The 21,630-nt window shown below is 39.4% G+C and overlaps 1 pseudogene; it reads right to left on the bottom strand.

Annotated features, from left to right (window-relative positions):
• Positions 1–21,183: 21,183 nt before the first annotated feature.
• Positions 21,184–21,335, bottom strand: LOC129473890 (uncharacterized; annotated as a pseudogene).
• Positions 21,336–21,630: the final 295 nt, after the last annotated feature.

Genomic DNA, 21,630 nt, shown 5'->3' on the forward strand with positions numbered 1-21,630 from the left:
GCTTTGAGGCCTATGGTGGAAAAGGAAATATCTTCACATAAACACTAGACAGAAGCACTCTGAGAAACTTCTTTTTGATGAGTGCATTCTCCTCACAGAGTTGAACCTTTCTTCTGATTGAGCAGTTTTGAATCACTCTGTTTGTAGAATCTGCAAGTGGACATTTAGAGAGCTTTAATGACCATGGTGGAAAGGGAAATATCTTCACATAAAAACTAGGCAGAAGCACTCTGAGGAACTTCTTTGTGATGTGTGCATTCATCTCCCAGAGTTGATCCTTTCTTTTCATTGAGCAGCTTTGAAACACTCTTTTTGTAGAATCTGCAACTGGACATTTGGGGCTCTTTGAAGCCTATGGTGGAAAATGAAATATCTTCACATAAAAACTAGACAGAAGAATTCTGAGAAACTTCTTTGTGATGAGTGCATTCTTCTCACAGATTTGAACCTTTCTTTTCATTGAGCAGTTTGGAAACACTCTTTTTGTAGAATCTGCAGGTGAACATATGGACCACTTAGTGGCCTATGGTAGAAAAGGAAATATCTTCACATAAAAACTAGACAGAGGCATTCTGAGAAACTTTTTGTGATGAGTGCATTCATCTCACAGAGTTGAATCTTTCTTTTGTTTGAGCAGTTTTAAAACACACTTTTTGTAGAATCTGCAAGAGGACATTTGAAGAGCTTTGGGGCCTATGATGGAAATGGAAATATCTTCACTTAAAAACTAGACAGAAGCATTCTGAGAAACTTCTTTGCAATGTGTAAATTCATCACCCGGAGTTGAACCTTTGTTTTTGTTGAGCAGTTTTGAAACTCTCTTTTGTAGAATCTGAAAGTGGATGTTTAGAACACTTTGAGGCCTATGGTGGAAAATGAAATATCTTCACAAAAAAACTAGATAGAAGAACTCTGAGAAACTTCTTTGTGATATGTACACTTATCTTACACAGTTGAATCTTTCTTTTGATTGAGCAGTTTTGAAACACACTTTTTTTAGTATCTGCTAGTGGACATCGAGAGTGCTTTGCAGCTTATGGTAGAAAAGGAAATATCTTCATATAAAATCTAGACAGAAGCAATCTGAGAAACTTTTGTGTGATGTGTGCATTCATCTCACAGAGTTGAATCTTTCTTTTGATTGAGCAGTTTTAAAATACACTTTATGTAGAATCTGCAAGAGGACATTTGAAGAGTTTTGGGGCCTATGATGGAAATGGAAATATCTTCACTTAAAAACTAGACAGAAGCATCCTGAGAAACTTCTTTGCAATGTGTAAATTCATCACCCAGAGTTGAACCTTTGTTTTTATTGGGCAGTTTTGAAACTCTCTTTTGTAGAATCTGAAAGTGGACGTTTGGAACGCTTTGAGGCCTACGGTGGAAAATGAAATATCGGTTGTGGAGCCAAGATGGCCGAATAGGAACAGCTCCGGTCTACAGCTTCCAGCCTGAGTGACACAGAAGATGGGTGATTTCTGCATTTCTGTTTGAGGTACCGGTTTCATCTCACTAGGGAGTGCCGAATAGTGGGTGCACGACCGTCGGTGAAGCACACTGTGCACGAGCCGAAGCAGGGTGAGGCATTGCCTCACTCGGAAAGCACAAGGGGTCAGGGAGTTCCCTTTCCTAGTCAAAGAAAGGGGTAACAGACGGCACCTGGAATATCGGGCCAGTCCCACGCTAATACTGCGCTTTTCCAACGGGCCTGGAAAACGGCACACTAGGAGATTGTGTCCTGCACCTGACTCAGAGGGTCCTATGCCCACGGAGTCTCGCTGATTGCTAGCACAGCAGTCTGAGATCAAGCTGCAAGGTGGCAGCGAGGCTGGGGGAGGGGCACCCACCATTGCCCAGGCTTGCTTAGGTAAACAAAGCAGCCAGGAAGCTCGAACTGGGTGGAGCCCACCACAGCTCAAGGAGGCCTGCCTGCCTCTGTAGGCTCCACCTCTGGGGGCAGGGCACAGACAAACAAAAAGTCAGCAGGAACCTCCACAGACTTAAATGTCCCTGTCTGACTGACAGCTTTGAAGAGATAGTTGTTCTCCCAGCATGCAACTGGGGATCTGAGAACGGACAGTCTGCCTCCTAAAGTGGGTCCCCCACCCCTGAGCAGCCTAACTGGGAGGCATCCTGCCAGTAGGGACAGACTGACACCTCACTCGGCCGGATATTCCTCTGAGACAAAAATTCCAGAGGAACTATCAGACAGCTGAATTTGTGGTCTCACGAAAATCCGCTGTTCTGCAGCCACCGCTGCTGACACCCAGCCAAACAGGTTCTGGAGTGGACCTCTAGTAAACTCCAACAGACCTGCAGCTGAGGGTCCTGTCTGGTAGAAGGAAAACTAACAAACAGAAAGGACATCCACACCAAAAACCCATCTGTACATCACCATCATCAAAGACCAAAAGTAGATAAAACCACAAAGATGGGGAAAAAACAGAGCAGAAAAACTGGAAACTCTAAAAAGCAGAGCACTTCTCCTCCACCAAAGGAAAGCAGTTCCTCACCAGCAACGGAACAAAGCTGGACGGAGGATGACTTTGACGAGTTGAGAGAAGAAGGCTTCAGACGATCAAACTACTCTGAGCTACGGGAGGAAATTCAAAACAATAGCAAAGAAGTTAAAAACTTTGAAAAAAAATTAGAAGATGGATAACTAGAATAACCAATGTAGAGAAGGGCTTAAAGGAGCTGATGGAGCTGAAAGCCAAGTTTTGAGAACTACACGAAGACTGCAGAAACCTCAGTAGCAGATGCGATCAACTGGAGGAAAGGGTATCGCTGATGGAAGATGAAATGAATGAAATGAAGCGAGAAGGGAAGTTTAGAGAAAAAAGAATAAAAAGAAATGAACAAAGCCTCCAAGAAATTTGGGACTATGTGAAAAGACCAAACCTACGTCTGATTGGTGTACCTGAAAATGACTGGGAGAATGGAACCAAGTTGGAAAACACTCTGCAAGATATTATCCAGGAGAACTTCCCCAATCTAGCAAGGCAGGCCAACATTCAGATTCAGGAAATACAGAGAACGCCACAAAGATACTCCTCGAGAAGGGCAACTCCAAGACACATAATTGTCAGATTCACCAAAGTTGAAATGAAGGAAAAAATGTTAAGGGCAGCCAGAGAGAAAGGTCGGGTTACCAAAAAGGGAAGCCCATCAGACTAACAGCTGATCTCTTGGCAGAAACTCTACAAGCCAGAAGAGAGTGGGGGCCGATATTCAACATTCTTAAAGAAAAGAATTTTCAACTCAGAATTTCATATCCAGCCAAACTAAGCTTCATAAGTGAAGGAGAAATAAAAATCCTTTACAGACAAGCAAACGCTGAGTGATTTTGTCACCACCAGGCCTGCCCTAAAAGAGCTCTTGAAGGAAGCACTAAACATGGAAAGGAACAACCGGTACCAGCCACTGCAAAAACATGCCAAATTGTAAAGACCATCGAGGCTAGGAAGAAACTGCATCAACTAACGAGCAAAATAACCAACTAACATCATAATGACAGGATCAGATTCACACTTAAAAATATTAACATTAAATGTAAATGGGCTAAATGCTTCAATTAAAAGACACAGACTGGCAAACTGGATAAGGAGTCAGGACCCGTCAGTGTGCTGTATTCAGGAAACCCATCTCACGTGCAGAGACACACATAGACTCAAAATAAAGGGATGGAGGAAGATCTATCAAGCAAATGGAAAACAAAAAAAGACAAGGGTTGCAATCCTAGTCTCCGATCAAACACACTTTAAACCAACAAAGATCAAAAGAGACAAAGAAGGCCATTACATAATGGTAAAGGGATCAATTCAACAAGAAGAGCTAACTATCCTAAATATATATGCACCCAACACAGGAGCACCCAGATTCATAAAGCAAGTCCTGAGTGACCTACAAAGGGACTTAAACTCCCACACAATAATAATGGGAGATTTTAACACCCCACTGTCAACATTACACAGATCAACAAGAGAAACTTAACAAGGATATCCAGGAATTGAACTCAGCTCTGCACAAAGTGGACCTAATAGACATCTACAGAACTCTCCACCCCAAATCAACAGAATATACATTTTTTTCAGCACCACACCACACCTATTCCAAAATTGACCACATAGTTGCAAGTAAAGCTCTCCTCAGCAAATGTAAAAGAACAGAAATTATAACAAACTGTCTCTCAGAACACAGTGCAATCAAACTAGAACTCAGGATTACGAAACTCACTCAAAATCGCTCAACTACATGGAAACTGAACAACCTGCTCCTGAATGGCTATTGGGTACATAATGAAATGAAGGCAGAAATAAAGATGTTCTTTGAAACCAACGAGAACAAAGACACAACATACCAGAATCTCTGGGACACATTCAAAGCAGTGTGTAGAGGGAAATTTATAGCACTAAATGCCCACAAGAGAAAGCAGGAAAGATCCAAAATTGACACCCTAACATCACAATTAAAAGAACTAGAAAAGCAAGAGCAAACACACTCAAAAACTAGCAGAAGGCTAAAAATAACTAAAATCAGAGCAGAACTGAAGGAAATAGAGACACAGAAAACCCTTCAAAAAATTAATGAATCCAGGAGCTGGTTTTTTGAAAAGATCAACAAAATTGATAGACCACTAGCAAGACTAATAAAGAAGAAAAGAGAGAAGAATCAAATAGATGCAATAAAAAACGAAAAAGGGGATATCACCACCGATCCCACAGAAATACAATCTACCATCAGAGAATACTACAAACACCTCTATGCAAATAAACTAGAAAATCTAGAAGAAATGGATAAATTCCTTGACAAATACACCCTCCCAAGACTAAACCAGGAAGAAGTTGAATCTCTGAATAGACCAATAACAGGTTCTGAAACTGTGGCAATAATCAATAGCTTACCAAAGAAAAAGAGTCCAGGACCTGATGGATTCACAGCCGAATTCTACCAGAAGTACAAGGAGGAACTGGTACCATTCTTTCTGAAACTATTCCAATTGATAGAAAAAGAGGGAATCCTCCCTAACACATTTTATGAAGCCAGCATCGTCCTGATACCAAAGCCTGGCAGAGACATAACCAAAAAAGAGAATTTCAGACCAATATCCTTGATGAACATTGATGCAAAAATCCTCAATAAAATACTGGCAAACCGAAACCAGCAGCACATCAAAAAGCTTATCCACCATAATCAAGTGGGCTTCATCCCTGGGATGCAAGGCTGGTTCAACATACGCAAATCAATAAATGTAATCCAGCATGTATACAGAACCAAAGAGAAAAACCACATGATTATCTCAATAGATGCAGAAAAGGCCTTTGACGAAATTCAACAACCCTTCATGCTAAAAACTCTCAATAAATTAGGTATTGATGGGACATATCTCAAAATAATAAGAGCTATCTGTGACAAACCACAGCCAATATCATACTGAATGGGCAAAAACTGGAAGCATTCCCTCTGAAAACTGGCACAAGACAGGGATGCCCTCTCTCACCGCTCCTATTCAACATAGTGCTGGAAGTTCTGGCCAGAGCAATCAGGCAGGAGAAGGAAATAAAGGGTATTCAATTAGGAAAAGAGGAAGTCAAATTGTCCCTGTTTGCAGATGACATGATTGTATATCCAGAAAACCCCATTGTCTCAGCCAAAAATCTCCTTAAGTTGATTAGCAACTTCAGCAAAGTCTCAGGATACAAAATCAATGTACAAAAATCACAAGCATTCTTGTACACCAATCACAGACAAACAGAGAGCCAAATCATGAGTGAACTCCCATTCACAATTGCTTCAAAGAGAATAAAATACCTAGGAATCCAACTTACAAGGGATGTGAAGGACCTCTTCAATGAGAACTACAAACCACTGCTCAATGAAATAAAAGAGGATACGAACAAATGAAAGAACATTCCATGCTCATGGGTTGGAAGAATCAATATCGTGAAAATGGCCATACTGCCCAAGGTAATTTATAGATTCAATGCCATCCCCATCAAGCTACCAATGACTTTCTTCACAGAATTGGAAAAAACTACTTTAAAGTTCATATGGAACCAAAAAAGAGCCTGAATCACCAAGTCAATCCTAAGCCAAAAGAACAAAGCTGGAGGCATCACGCTACCTGACTTCAAACTATACTACAAGGCTACAGTAACCAAAACAGCATGGTACTGGTACCACAACAGAGACATAGATCAATGGAACAGAACAGAGCCCTCAGAAATGATGCCGCATAGCTACAACTATCTGATCTTTGACAAACCTGACAAAAACAAGAAATGGGGAAACGATTCCCTATTTAATAAATGGTGCTGGGAAAACTGGCTAGCCATATGTAGAAAGCTGAAACTGGATCCCTTCCTTACACCTTATACAAAAATTAATTCAAGATGGATTAAAGACTTAAATGTTAGACCTAAAACCATTAAAATCCTACAAGAAAACCTAGGCAATACCATTCAGGCCATAGGCTTGGGCAAGGACTTCATGTCTAAAACACCAAAAGCAATGGCAACAAAAGCCAAAATTGACAAATGGGATCTAATTAAACTAAAGAGCCTCTGCACAGCAAAAGAAACTACCATCAGAGTGAACAGGCAACCTACAGAATGGGAGAAAATTTTTGCAACCTACTCATCTGACAAAGGGCTAATATCCAGAATCTACAATGAACTCAAACAAATTTACAAGAAAAAAACAAACAACCCCATCAAAAAGTGGGCAAAGGACATGAACACACACTTCTCAAAAGAAGACATTTATGCAGCCAAAAAACACATGAAGAAATGCTCATCATCACTGGCCATCAGAGAAATGCAAATCAAATCCACAGTGAGATACCATCTCACACCAGTTAGAATGGTCATCATTAAAAAATCAGGAAACAACAGGTGCTGGAGAGGATGTGGAGAAATAGGAACACTTTTACACTGTTGGTGGGACTGTAAACTAGTTCAACCATTGTGGAAGCCAGTGTGGCAATTCCTCAGGGATCTAGAACTAGAAATACCATTTGACCCAGCCATCCCATTACTGGGTATATACCCAAAGGACTATAAATCATGCTGCTGTAAAGACACATGCACACGTATGTTTATTGCGGCACTATTCACAATAGCAAGGAGTTGGAACCAACCCAAATGTCCAACAATGATAGACTGGATTAAGAAAATGTGGCACATATACACCATGGAATACTATGCAGCCAGAAAAAATCATGAGTTCATGTCCTTTGTAGGGACATGGATGAAATTGGAAAACATCATTCTCAGCAAACTATCGCAAGGACAAAAAACCAAACAACGCATGTTCTCACTCATAGGTGGGAATTGAACAATGAGAACTCATGGACACAGGAAGGGGAACATCACACTCCGGCGACAGTTGTGGGGTTGGGGGAGGGGTTAGGGACAGCATGAGGAGATATACCTAATGCTAAATGACGAGTTAATGGGTGCAGGAAATCAACATGGCACATGGATACATATGTAACAAACCTGCTCATTTTGCACATGTACCCTAAAACCTAAAGTATAATAATAAAAATAATTAAGAAAAAGAAACAAAATGAAATATCTTCACATAAAAACTAGACAGAAGAATTCTGAGAAACTTCTTTGTGATGTGTGCCCTTATCACACAGTTTAATCTTTCTTTTGATTGAGCAGTTTTGAAACACTCTTTTTTTAGTATCTGCTAGTGGACATTTGGAGCGCTTTGCAGCTTATGGTAGAAAAGGAAATATCTTCATATAAAATCTAGACGGAAGCAATCTGAGAAACTTTTCTGTGATGTGTGCATTCATCTCACAGACTTAAACTTTTCTTTTGATTGAGAAGTTTTGAAACTCTCTTTTTGTAGAATCTGCAAGTGGACATTTGGAGCGGTCTGAGGCCTATGGTGGAAAAGTAAATATCTTCACATGAAAACTAGACAGAAAGATTCTGAGAAACTTCTTTGTGATGTGTGCATTCATATCACAGAGTTGAACATTCCTTTTGACTGAACAGTTTGGAAACACTCTTTTTGTAGAATCTGCAAGTGCACATTTGGAGTGCTTTTTGGCCTATGCTGGAAAAGGAAATATCTTCATATGAAAACTAGACAGAAGCATTCTGAGAAACCTCTTTGGAATGAGTGCATTCATCTCACAGAGTTGAACATTTCTTTTAATTGAGCAGTTTTGAAACACTCTTTTTGTGGAATCTGCAAGTGCACATTTGCAGAGCTTTGAGACCTATGGTGGAAAAGGAAATTTCCTCACATAAAAATTTGACAGAGGCATTCTGAGAAACTTCTTTGTGATGTGTGCACTCATCTCTGGAGTTGAACATATCTTTTGATGGAGCAGTTTGTAAATTCTCTTTTTGTAGAATCTGCAAGTGGCATTTGGAGCTCTTTGAGGCCTATGGTGGAAAATGAAATATGTTCACATATAACCTAGACAGAAGAACTCTGAGAAACTTCTTTGTGATGTGTGCACTTATCTCACAGAGTTCAACCTTTCTTTTGATTGAGCAGATTTGAAATACGCTTTTTTTATAATCTGCAAGTTGACATTTGGAGCACTTTGTGGCCTATGTTAGAAAAGGAAATATCTTCACATAAAATCTAGACAGAAGCAATCTGAGAAAATTCTTTGCGATGTGTGCATACATGTCATGGAGCTAAACCATTCTTTTGATTGAGGAGCTTTGAAACTCTCTTTTTGTATAATCTGTGTGGGGACATTTGGAGCGCTTTGAAGCCTATGATGGAAAAAGTAATATCTTCACATAAAAACTAGAGAGAAGAATTCTGAGAAACTACTTTATGGGGGAAAATGAAATATCTTCACATAAAAACTAGACAGAAGAATTCTGAGAAACTTCTTTGTGATGGGTTCATTTATCTCACCGAGTTCAACCCTTCTTTTGGTTGAGCAGCTTTGAAACATTCTTTTTTAAGAATATGCAAGTGGACATTTGGAGCACTTTGAGGCCTATGGTAGAAAAGGAAATATCTTCAAGTAAAATAGACCGAAGCAATTTGAGAAACTTCTTTGTGATGTGTACATTCATATCCCATAGTTAAAACTTTCTTTTGATTGAGCAGTTTTGAAACTCTTTTTTTGTAGAATCTGAAAGGGGACATTTGAGGCGCTGTGAGGCCTATGGTGGAATAGGAAATATCTTCCCATAAAAACTAGACAGAAAAATTCTGAGAAACTTCTTTGTGATGTGTGCATTAATCTCACAGAGCTGAACATTTCTTTTGATTGAGCAGTTTGGAAACATTCTTTTTGAAATATCTACAAGTGGACATTTGGAGTGCTTTTAGGCCTATGGTGGAAAAGGAAATATTTTCACATAAAAACTAGACAGAAGCATTTTGAGAAACTACTTTGTGATGTATGCATTCATCGCCCAGAGTTGAATCTTCCTTTTGATTGATCAGTTTTGAAATACTCTTTCTGTAGAATCTGCAAGTGGACACTTGGAGCGCTTTGAGGCCTACGGTGGAAAATGAAATATCTTCACATAAAAACGACAGAGAAGATTTCTGAGAAAATACTTGTGATGTGTGCACTTATCTCACAGAGTTGAATGTTTCTTTTGATTGAGCAGTTTTGAAACACTCTTTTTTTAGAATTGGTAAGTGGATATTTGGAGCACTTTGAGGACTATGGTGGAAAAGGAAATATCTTCACATAAAAACTGGACAGAAGAATTCTGGGAAAATTCCTTGTGATGTTTGCATTTATCTCACAGAGTTGAACGTTTCTTTTGATTGAACAGTTTTCAAACACTCTTTTTCTAGAATATGCAAGTGGATAATTGATGCACTTTGCGGCCTATGGTGGAAAAGAATATCTTCACGTAAATTCTAGACAGAAGCATTCTGAGAAACTACTTTGTGATGTGTGCATTCATCTCACAGGGTTAAAAGTTTCTATTGATTGAGCAGTTTTGAAACACTCTTTTTGTAGAATCTGCAAGTGGACATTTGGAGCACTTTGAGGCCTATGGTGGAAATGGCAATATCTTCACATAAAAAGTAGACAGAAGCATTCTGAGAAACTTCTTTGAGATGAGTGCATTCATCTCAGAGAGTTGAACCTTTCTTTTGATTGAGCAGTTTTGAAACACTCTTTTTGTAGTATCTGCAAGAGGACATTCTGCAGAGCTTTGAGGCCTATGGTAGAAAAGGAAATATCTTCACATGAAAACTAGACAGAAGCATTCTTAGATACTTCCTTGTGATGAATGCATTCATCTCAGAGAGTTGAATCTTTCTTTTGATTGAGCAGTTTTGAAACACTCTTTTCTAGAATCTGCAAGTGGACATTTTGAGTGCTGTGCAACCTGAAGTGGAAAAGGAAATATTTTCATATAAAATCTAGACAGAAGCATTCTGAGAAACTTCTTTGTGATGTGTACATTCATCTTGCAGAGTTAAAACTTTCTTTTGATTGAGTAGTTTTGAAACACCCCTTTTGTAGAATCTGTGAGTGGACATTTGGAGCGTTTTGAGGCCTATGGTGGAAAATGAAATATCTTCACATAAAAAATAGACAGAAAAATTCTGAGAAACTACTTTGTGATGTGTGCATTCATCTCACAGAGTTGAACGTTTCTTCTGATTGAGCAGTGTGTAAATACTCTTTTTGAAGAATCTGCTAGTGGATATTTGGAGCATTTTGAGGCCTATGGTGGAAAAGGAAATATGTTCACATTAAAACTTAACAGAAGCATTCTGAGAAACTTCTTTGTAATGTGTGCTTTCATCTCACAGAGTTGAATATTTCTTTTGATTGACCAGTTTTGAAACACTGTTTTTGTAGTTTCTGCAAGTGGGCATTTTGTGCTCTTTGAGGCCTATGGTGGAAAAGGAAATATCTTCACATTAAAACTAGAAAGGAGAATTCTGAGAAACCTCTTTGTGATGTGGGCATTAATCTCTCAGAGTTGAAACTTTCTTTAGATTGAGTAGTTTTGAAACACTCTTTTTGTGGAATCAGCAAGTGGATATTTGGAGCACTTTGTGGCCTATGTTGGAAAAGGAAATATTTTCGCATAAATACTAGACAAATGGATTCAGAGAAACATCTTTGTGATGAGTTCATTCATCTCACAGAGTTGAACCTTTCTTTTGATTGAGCAGTTTTGAAACACTCTGTTTGTAGAATCTGCAAGTGGACATTTGGAGAGCTTTAACGCCCATGGTGGAAAAGGAAATATCTTCACATAAAAACTAGACAGAAGCATTCTGAGAAATTTCTTTGTGATGTGTGCATTCATCTCCTAGAGTTGAACTTTTCTTTTAATTAAGCAGCTTTGAAACACTCTTTTTGTAGAATCTGCAAGCGGACATTTGGATTGCTTTGAGGCCTATGGTGAAAAAATATCTTCACATAAAAACTAGACAGAAGCATTCTGAGGAACTTCTTTGTGATGAGTGCATTCTTCTCACAGAGTTGAACCTTTATTTTGATTGAGCAGTTTGGAAACACTCTTCTTGTTGAATCTGCAGGTGCACATATGGACCACTTAGAGGCCCATGGTGGAAAAGGAAATATCTTCACATAAAAACTAGACAGAAGCATTCTGAGAAATTTCTTTGTGATGTGTGCATTCAACTCCCAGAGTTGAAAATTTCTTTTGATGGAGCAGTTTTGAAATTCTCTTTTTGTAGAATCTGCAAGTGGACATTTTGCACACTTTGAGGCCTGTGGTGGAAAACGAAATATCTTCACATAAAAACTAGACAGAAGAATTCTGAGAAACTTCTTTGTGATGCGTGCATCTATCTCACAGAGTTGAACATTTGTTTTGATTGAGCAGTTTTGAAACACTCCTTTTGTAGAATCTGCAAGTAGGCATTTGGAGCTCTTTGAGGCATATAGTGGAAAAGGAAATATCTTCACATAAAAACTAGACAGGAGAATTCTGAGAAACTGCTGTGTAATGAGTGCATTCATCTCACAGAGTTGAACATTTAATTTGATTGAGCAGTTTTGAGACACTCTGTTTGTAAAATCTGCAAGTGGACATTTGGAGAGCTTTAACGCCCATGGTGGAAAGAAAAATATCTTCACATAAAAACTAGACAGAAGCATTCTGAGAAACTTCTTTGTGATGAGTGCATTCTTCTTACAGAGTTGAAGCTTTGTTTTAATTGAGCAGTTTGGAAACACTCTTTTTGTAGAATCTGCTGGTGGACACATGGACCGCAGAGTGGCTTATGGTGGAAAAGGAAATATCTTCACATAAAAACCAGACAGAAGCATTCTGAGAGACTTCTTTGGGATGAGTGCATTCATCTCATGGAGTTGAATCTTTCTTTTGATTGAGCAGTTTTAAAACACACTTTTTGTAGAATCTGCAAGAGGACATTTGAAGAGCTTTGGGGCCTATGCTGGAAAAGGAAATATCTTCACAACAAAACTAGACAGAAGCATTCTGAGAAACTTCTTTGTGATGTGTGAATTCATCACCTAGGGTTGAACCTTTCTTTTGATTGAGCAGTTTTGAAACACTCTTTTTGTAGAATCTGCAAGTGGACATTTGGAGCGCTTTGAGACCTATTGTGGAAAAGGAAATATCTTCACATTAAAAATAGACAGAAGAATTCCGAGAAACTTCTTTGTGATGTGTGCGTTCATCTCACACAGTTGAACATTACTTTTCATTGAGCAATTTTGAAACACCCTTTTTGGTAGGATCCACAAGTGGACATTTGGAGCACTTTGAGGCCTACAGTGGAAAAGGAAATATCTTCACATAAAAACTACACAGAAGCATAATGAGAAACTTCCTTGTGATTAGTGAATTCATCTCACAGAATTAAACCTTTATTTTGATTGAGCAGTTTTGAAACACTGTTTTTGTAGAATCTGCAAGTGGACATTTGCAGAGCTTTGAGGCCTTTGTGGAAAAGGAAATATCTTCACATAGACACTAGACAGAAGCATTCTCAGAAACTACTTTTTGATGTATGCATTCATCTCCCAGAGTTGAACCTTTCCTTGGATTGAGCAGTTTTGAAACACACTTTTTGTAGAATCTGCAAGTGGACATTTGGAGTGCTTTGAGGCCTATGGGGGTAAAGGAAAGATGTTCACATAAAAACTAGAAAGAAGCATTCTGAGAAACTCCTTTGTGATGTGTGCATTCATCTCACAGTGTTGAATGTTTCTTTTGATTGAGCAGTTTTGAAATACTCTTTTAGAGGAATCTGCAACTGAGCATTTAGAGGTCTTTATGGCCTATTGTGGAAAAGGAAATATCTTCACATAAAAACTAGACAGAAGCATTCTGAGAAACTTCTTTGTGTTGTGTGCATTCATCTCTCAGAGGTGAACCTTTCTTTTGATTTAGCAGTTTTGAAACAGTCTTTTTCAGATTCTGCAAGTGGATATTGGAGGGCTTTTCATCCCATACAGGAAAAGGAAATATCTTCACATAAAAACTAGACAGAAACATTCTGACAAACTTCTTAGTGATGTCTGCATTCATCTCACAGAGTTGAACATTCGTTTTGAAACACCCTTTTTGTATAATCTGCAAGTGGACATTTGGAGAGCTTTAATGCCTATGATGGAAAAGGAAATATCTTCACATAAAAACTAGACAGAAGCATTCTGAGAAACTCCTCTGTGATCTGTGCATTCATCGCACAGAGTTGAACCTTTCTTCAGATTGAGCTGTTTTGAAATACTCTTTTTGTAGAATCTGCAAGTGGACATTTGGAGAGCTTTAAAGCCCATGGTGGAAAGAAAAATATCTTAACATGAAAACTAGACAGAAGAATTCTGAGAAGGTTCTTTGTGATGAGTGCATTCTTTTTACAGAGTTGAAGCTTTCTTTTCATTGAGCAGTTTGGAAACACTCTTTTTGTAGAATCTGCAGGTGGACATATGGACCACAGAGTGGCCTATGGTGGAAAAGGAAATATCTTCACATAAAAACTAGAAAGAAGCATTCTGAGAAACTTCTTTGTGATGTGTGCATTCATCTCACAGGGTTGAAAGTTTCTTTTGATTGAGCAGTTTTGAAATACTCTTTTAGAAGAATCTGCAAGTGGGCATTTAGAGCTCTTTATGGCCTATCATGGGAAAGGAAATTTCTTCACGTAAAAACTAGACAGAAGCATTCTGAGAAACTCCTTTGTGATGTGTGCACTCATCACCCAGAGTTGAACCTTTCTTTTGATGGAGCAGTTTTGAAACACTCTTTTTGTAGAATCTGCAATTGGACAGTTGGAACTCTTTGAGGCTTATAGTGGAAAATGAAATATCTTCACATAAAAACTAGACAGAATAATTGTGAGAAACTTCTTTGTGTTGTGTGCATTTATCTGAAAGAGTTGAACCTTTCTTTTGATTGAGCAGTTTTGAAACGCTCTTTTTTTAGAATCTGCAATTGGACATTTTGAGTGCTATGCGTTCTAAGGTGGAAAAGGAAATATCTTCACATAAAATCTAGAGAGAAGCATTCTGAGAAACTTCTTTGTGATGTGTGCATTCAACTCACAGAGTTAAACCTTTCCTTTGACTGAGCAGTTTTGAAACACTCTCTTTGTAGAATCTGCAAGTGGACATTTGCAGAAGTTTGAGGACTATGGTGGAAAAGAAAATATCTTCACATAAAATGTAGACAGAATCATTCCGAGTAACTTCTTTGTGATGTGTGCATTCATCTCCCAGAGTTGAACCTTTCCTTTGATTGAGCAGTTTTGAAACACTCTTTTTGTAGAATCTGCAAGTGGACATTTTGAGTGCTTTGAGGCCTTTGGTGGAAAAGGAAATATCAGAAATCTTCTATGTACTCTTTAAGTGAAAGTATTTCTTTTTCACCATAGGCCTCAAATCACCTCATATATCCCTTTGCAGATTTTACAAAAAGACGATTTCCAAACTGCTGATTCAAAAGAAAGCTTCAAATGTGTGAGATGAATGCACACATCACAAAGAAGTTTCTCTGAAATCCTCTGTCTAATTTTTTTTGAAGATATTTCCTTTTTCACAATGGGCCTCAAAGCACAAACAAATGTCCCTTCGAAGATTCTTCCAAAGGCTGTTTAAAAATTGCTCAATCAGAGCAATGGCTTAACTCAGTGAGATGAATATACACACCACAAAGAAGATTATCTGAAATCTTCTGTCTAGTTTGTATGTGAAGATATTTCCTTTCTCACCATAAGCCTCAAGGTGTTCACAACTATCACTTTGCTGATTCCACAAAAAACTGTTTCTGAACTTCTCAATCCAAAGGAAGATTCAACTCTGGGAGATGAATGCACACATCACAAAGATGTTTCTCAGAAATCTTCTGTCTAGATTTTATTTGTGGATATTTCCTTTTTCATCATAGGCCTTAAAATGCTCACAAATATCCCTTTGCAGACTCTCCAAAAACCTGTTTCCAACCTGCTCAATTAAAAGAAAGGTTCACCTCTGTGATATGAATGCAGACATCACAGGAAGTTTCTCAGAAAGTTGCTGTTGAGTTTTTATGTGAAGCTGTTTCCTTTTTCACCATAAGCCTCAAAGGGCTCACAAATATCCCTATGCAGAATCTACAAAAAAACTGTTTCCAAACTGCTCAAACAAAAGGAAACTTCAACCCTGTGAGATGAATGCATACATCAAAAGAAGTTTCACAGAAAACTTCTGTTGAGTTTTTATGTGAAGATATTTCCTTTTTAATCATAGGCCTCAAAGGGCTCACAAATATCCCATTGTGGATTCTACAAAAAGACTGTTACTATACTGCTCAATCAAAAGAGATGTTCAACTCTGTGAGTTGAATGCACTCATCACAAAGAAGTTTCTCAGAATGCTTCTGTCTAGTTTTTATGTGAAGATATTTTGTTTTTCACCAAGGCCTTAAACTGCTCCCAAATATCCCTCTGCAGATACTACAAAAAGACTGCTTGAAAACTGCTCAATCAATAGAAACGTTCAACTCTGTGAGATGAATGCACACATCACAAAGAAGTTTCTCAGAATGCTTTTGTCTAGTATTTATGTGAAGATATTTCCTTTTTCACCACAGGCCTCAAAGTGCTCCAAATATCCATTTGCAGATTCTACAAAAAGTCTGTTTCCAAACAGCTACATGAAAAGAAAGGTTCAACTCTGTAAGATAAATGCAGACATGAAAAAGAAGTTTCTCAGAATGCTTCTGTCTAGTTTTATCTGACATATTTCTTTTTCACCATAGGTCTCAAACCATTCAGATATATCCCTTTGCATATTGTCCAAACTGCCAAATGAAAAGAAAGGTTCAACTCTGTGAGACAAATGCAAACATCTCAAAGAGTTTTCTCAAATATCTTCTGTCTAGTTTATATGGGAAGATATTTCCTTTTTCACCATTGGCCTCAGACCATTCATAAATATCTCTTTGCAGATTCTACAAAAGGACTGCTTGCAAACTGCTGAATGAAAAGCAAAGTTCAACTCTGTGAGATGAAAGCACACATCACAAAGAAGTTTCTCAGAAAGATTCTGACTAGATTTTATGTGACAATATTTAGTTTTTCACAAGCCACAAAGCTCTTCAAATATCCATTTGCAGATTCTTCAAAAACAGTGTTTCCAAACAGCTCAATCAAAAGAAAGTTTGAACTCTGTGAGATGAATGCACACATCACAAAGCTGTTTCTCAGAAAAATTCTGTCTAATTTTTATGTGAAGATATTTCCTTTTTCACCATAGACCTCAAAGCGTTCCAAACATCCATTTGCAGATCCTTCAAAAAGAATGTTTCCAAACTGCTCAATGAAAAGTAAGATTCAACTCTGTGAGATGAAAGCACAACTCACAAAGAAGTTTCTCCTAATGCTTCTGTCTAGTTTTTATGTGAAGATATTTCCTATTTCATCATAGGCCTCAAAGGGCTCAAAAGTGTCCTTTTGCAGACTCTACAAAAAGGCTGTTTTCAAACTGCTCCATGGAAATAAAAGTTCAACTCTGTGAGACGAGTGCACACATTAAAAAGATGTTTCTCCGAATGCTTCTGTCTAATTTTTATGTGAAGATATTTCTTTTTCACCATAGGCATCAAACCATTCAGAAATATCCCTCTGTAGATTTTACAAAAAGACTGGTTCCAAACTGCTCAATCAAAAGAAAGATTCAACACTGTGAGATGAATGCACACATCACAAACAAGTTTCTCAGAAAACTTCTTTCTAGTTTTTATGTGAAGATATTTCCTTTCTAACCATAAGCCTCAAAGCCCTCCAAATATCCATTTGCAGATTTTACAAAAAGACTGTTTACAAACTGCTCAATCAAAAAAGAGTTTCAGCTCTGTGATATGAATGCATGCATTCATATCTGAATATCTGAAGATATTTCCTTTTTCACCATAGGCCTCAAAGCACTCCAAATGTGCATTTGCAGATTCTACAAAAAGACTGTTTCGAAACTGCTCAATGAAAAGAAATGTTCAACTCTGTGAGATGAAAGCACACATCACAAAGAAGTTTCCCTGAATGTTTCTTTCTAGTTTTTTTCTGAAGATATTTCCTTTTTCACTATAGGCCTCCAAGCATTCCAAATATCCATTTGCAGATTCCACAAAAAGACTGTTTACAAACTGCTCAATCAAAAGAATGTTTCAATGTTGTGAGATGAAAGCACTCATCAAAAAGTAGTTTCTCAAAATGCTTCTGTTTAGTTTTTATGTGAAGATATTTCCTTTTTCATCATAGGCCTCAAATCGCTCCAATTATCCATTTGCAGGTTCTGGAAAAAGAGTGTTTCCAAACTGCTCAATCAAAAGAAACGTTCAACTCTGTGAGATGAAAGCACTCATTAAAAACTAGTTTCTCAGAAAGCTTCTGTCTAGCTTTTATGTGAAGATATTTCCTATATCACGAAAGGCCTCAATGGGCTCAGAAATATCTGTTTGGGGATTCTACAAAAGGACTATTTCAAAACTGCTCAAGCAAAAGAAAGGTTCAACTCTGTGAGATGAATGCACACATCATAAAGAAGTTTCTCAGAATGCTTCTGTGTAGTTTTTATGTGAAGATATTTCCTACCTCACCATAGGCCTCAAATGGCTCACAATTATCCCTTTGCAGATTCTACAAAAAGACTGTTTCCAAATCTTTAATCAAAGAAATGTTCAACTCTATGAGATGAATGCAAACGTCACAAAGAAGATTCTCAGAATGCTTCCATCTAATTTTTATGTGAAGATATTTCCTTTTTCACCATAGGCCTCAAATCATTCACAAATATCACTGCAGATTTTACAAGAACAGAGTTTCCAGACTGATCAAAAGAATGAAAAGTTTACCTCTGTTAGATGAATGCACACATCACAAAACAGTTTCTTAGAAACCTTTTTTATAGTTTTTATGTGAAGGTATTTCCTTTTTCACCATGGCCTCAAAGCACTCACAAACATCCCTTTGCAGATTCTACAACAACAGAATTTCCAAACTGCTCATAATTAGTTTTAGGACCAACATGAGCATTTAGACACACTGTTTGTGGTGCAGCACACATGTATTATCCACACTGAAATTAGGAATTCAACTGAAGTTCATGTAGAGACTAAAATGTGAATATTTGGGGGACCTTGGAGATGATCTAGTCACTTTATTTTGTAGAAAAGAAAACAGATTCAGGGAAAGGGCATGCATTGCCTAAGGTGATTCAGCAGCTTTGGCACAGAAACACAACACACCTAAGGTGATTCATCAGGTTTGGAGCAGAGACGCAATACAATCTCTGTTTTTTTGCTTCTCAGATCCTGAATTTTTCTGCAATACTGAACTACTTATGTTTCTGATTCCTTATTTTTTCTTTTTTAAATTTTGCCAGTATTGTCTTACAAAGATCCTATTCTTTACCCTAAATATTTAAATTCGTTACCACTATTGTCTCTTTATAAGTAAAAATACTAGTTGTCATTATAAATGATTATTCAATCACTTTTCATTTTTGGGGGGTCCAGTACAAAGTTAGTAATAAATAAACACTATCAGCCTTGGCAATCCAAGAGGAGCTCAAGTCCTCCAGGGCAAGTCAGGAAAAGCCTAAATGACAGCTGTGCTGTGAGTGGATAGAATACAGCTCTCATACAGACTATTGAGTATTTGATGCTCTTCAACAATTTCACTAATCTTCAGTTTTTTTCCTCTTTGAAATGAAAGTCTGCTATGACTTTCAAGTTTCTTTTGAAATAATTGTAGATTCACAGGAAGTTGCAAAAGATACAGGGATGTCTTAGGTACTCTTCACTAATTCCAGTGGTGACATCTCGCATAGCCATAGAGCATCATCAAAACCTGGAAACTGACATAGGTACAATTCAGAAAGCTTACTCAGATCGCAACCGTTTTCTATGCATTCATCTTTGTATGTGTGTATGTGTGTGCATATGTTCTGTGCATTTTTATGTGGTGTAGATCTCTGTAACTACCACTTTGATAGTCAAGATACAGAACTGTAGCTTCACCACCAGGCTCCAACTTGGGATCTTTGCGGACACTCTGACACGTTTTCCTCCACCCCTTCCCCTTGGCAACCCCCTAGTCTGTTCTCCATCTTTACAATTTTATTTCAATAATTTATATAAATGTAATTGTACAAACTCATATTTTTAAAGGGAAGAAACAAGTCACAGATAGTTTTGCTAGCAATTTAAAATAGTCTTTAACATTCGTTTTGTGTTCTATTTGTCTCAAAAAATGTGCTTTGTTCTTTCTCATACTTTCTGATATCAGGATAGGAAATCAATACCAAACAAAACAATTCCATTCATTTTTTTCAACAGCTTGGTTTTCACTGTTGTTTCCTAACACTTATTGTTCCATTTACTCTTTCTCTCTGTTTTCCATCACATAAAAGTAACTTTGTGTTCTTTATCTCTTCTAGGAAAACTTGGTAATGAGTCTTTAATGTGAATCCCGACCACCCTTGTTTTGATTTTGTGTTATGGGTGTTCTTTTGTGTGATCATTCTCATGGAGAGTCCTTGTGAAGCTGGGCTTTTCCAGTGGTTTGTCAAAATGGAAATAGATATTTAACAAACCAAACACAAAATGACCTTGCTCCAGGAATGCATCATTTCTGAAAAAACACTACCTCTTCCAACTAGAGATTGTGAATATTACTCATATTATCCTTTACTCCCTTTTATTAAAACTGTATTTTTTTTACACATTTGTATAACTCAGGTAATAAAATGTGAAACTAAGTGATTGCCCACCAATTACAATTGATGTTAATGATGCTACTGGGAGGCCACCCCTACAGTGGCTGTGCCATGTCTAGGGACTTGCTAGCTTTGCTAAGTTACATGGGATTGCCTACATACTAAATGGAGGTGGGGGATGGGTCCGAGGATGCAGCGGCACCACCCAGCCCCGACATGGAACCCCTGGACAGGGCCCCAGGCACGCGTGGCTGCGAGCGGAGGCAAATATGTGATGGCGGACAACATTGCAGCATCAAGCAGGTCACTGCCAGGGGCACGTGAACCCCAGGACCATGGCAATGAGAGCTGCCAGACGGGACACGGGGTGGGCTTCCGGCCCCAGACATGCCGCGATGTGAGACGGGCAGGTGGGGGGTGGGCGGGCAAGGAGGACGGTGCCTCGGAGGGGTGTTGGGGAGGAGGGGCACTGGAGCAGCGGTCGGCCGGACGTCCGGCCGCCACCAGGGGCGGAAGGCAAACCATGGTGACCGGGACACACTCCCCCACCCTCTCCCCGGTGGACTCTTCCCACTTGCCTTCCCCCCCAACAAGCCCCCACCATGGACGACGCATGACGACGATGACGGCACGGGGACTTACACCCCGCCAGGGCCAATGAACCCTGCACCATGAGCTGCGTGAGGCACGAGGGAGCCCCCGAGGGAGGAACCCGGACCGTGGTGGTGGCCACGGGATCTTGGACCCAGCCAGCTCTCTTCCTTCTGTTTTTGTGGGTGGCGGCGCCACCCTCTCTCTCTTCCTCAGAGCCAGGAGCCCTTCTTCCCCACACCACCCAATGCATGACCACACAGGGCCTGCGGGTGGAGGGGGAAGGGGTGGGCATGGCAGAAGAGGAGGGTGGATGTCACCAGTCTGCACTTGGGGGGATGGAGGGCCCCAGTGGGCCCTGCCAGGGAACCCCCAGCTGTGCACCCTGAGGAGCCCAGAGGCACCCCCAGGGGCTATTGATTGGCAAGCGACGCTCAGACAGGCATAGCCCTGGGAGGAACTCAGGCCGCAAGTGCATTGGAAGGGTCAATGATCAATGTGGCCTGCAATTCACATTAATTCTTACAGCTAGCTGCATTCTTCAGTGACACAGGAGCTGAGTGATCCACTGCTAAAGGTCATACAACGTCGATTTGGTGAGGGTGCTCCCAACACCTGGAGGCCCTCTTGGCATAGCATGACCCCAGAGGGGTTACCTCAGGCCGGCCAGTCAGACAGCAATGGGACGAGACTCCAGAGAGGGGTCAGAAGGTTTCACAACACAGGGAGGTGGTGCCGACCACGGGGGGCGTTCGCCCCACGGGCACCCGGGAGTTACTGCCCCCATGGCACGGGGCACACGCCACACACGTGGCATGCACGTGATGGCATGACAGCCATCAAGTAGAGCTCCCGACGGTGTCAGTGGCGACATG

This window comes from Symphalangus syndactylus, chromosome 23, assembly GCF_028878055.3.
Source record: "Symphalangus syndactylus isolate Jambi chromosome 23, NHGRI_mSymSyn1-v2.1_pri, whole genome shotgun sequence".
Taxonomy (NCBI): domain Eukaryota; kingdom Metazoa; phylum Chordata; class Mammalia; order Primates; family Hylobatidae; genus Symphalangus; species Symphalangus syndactylus.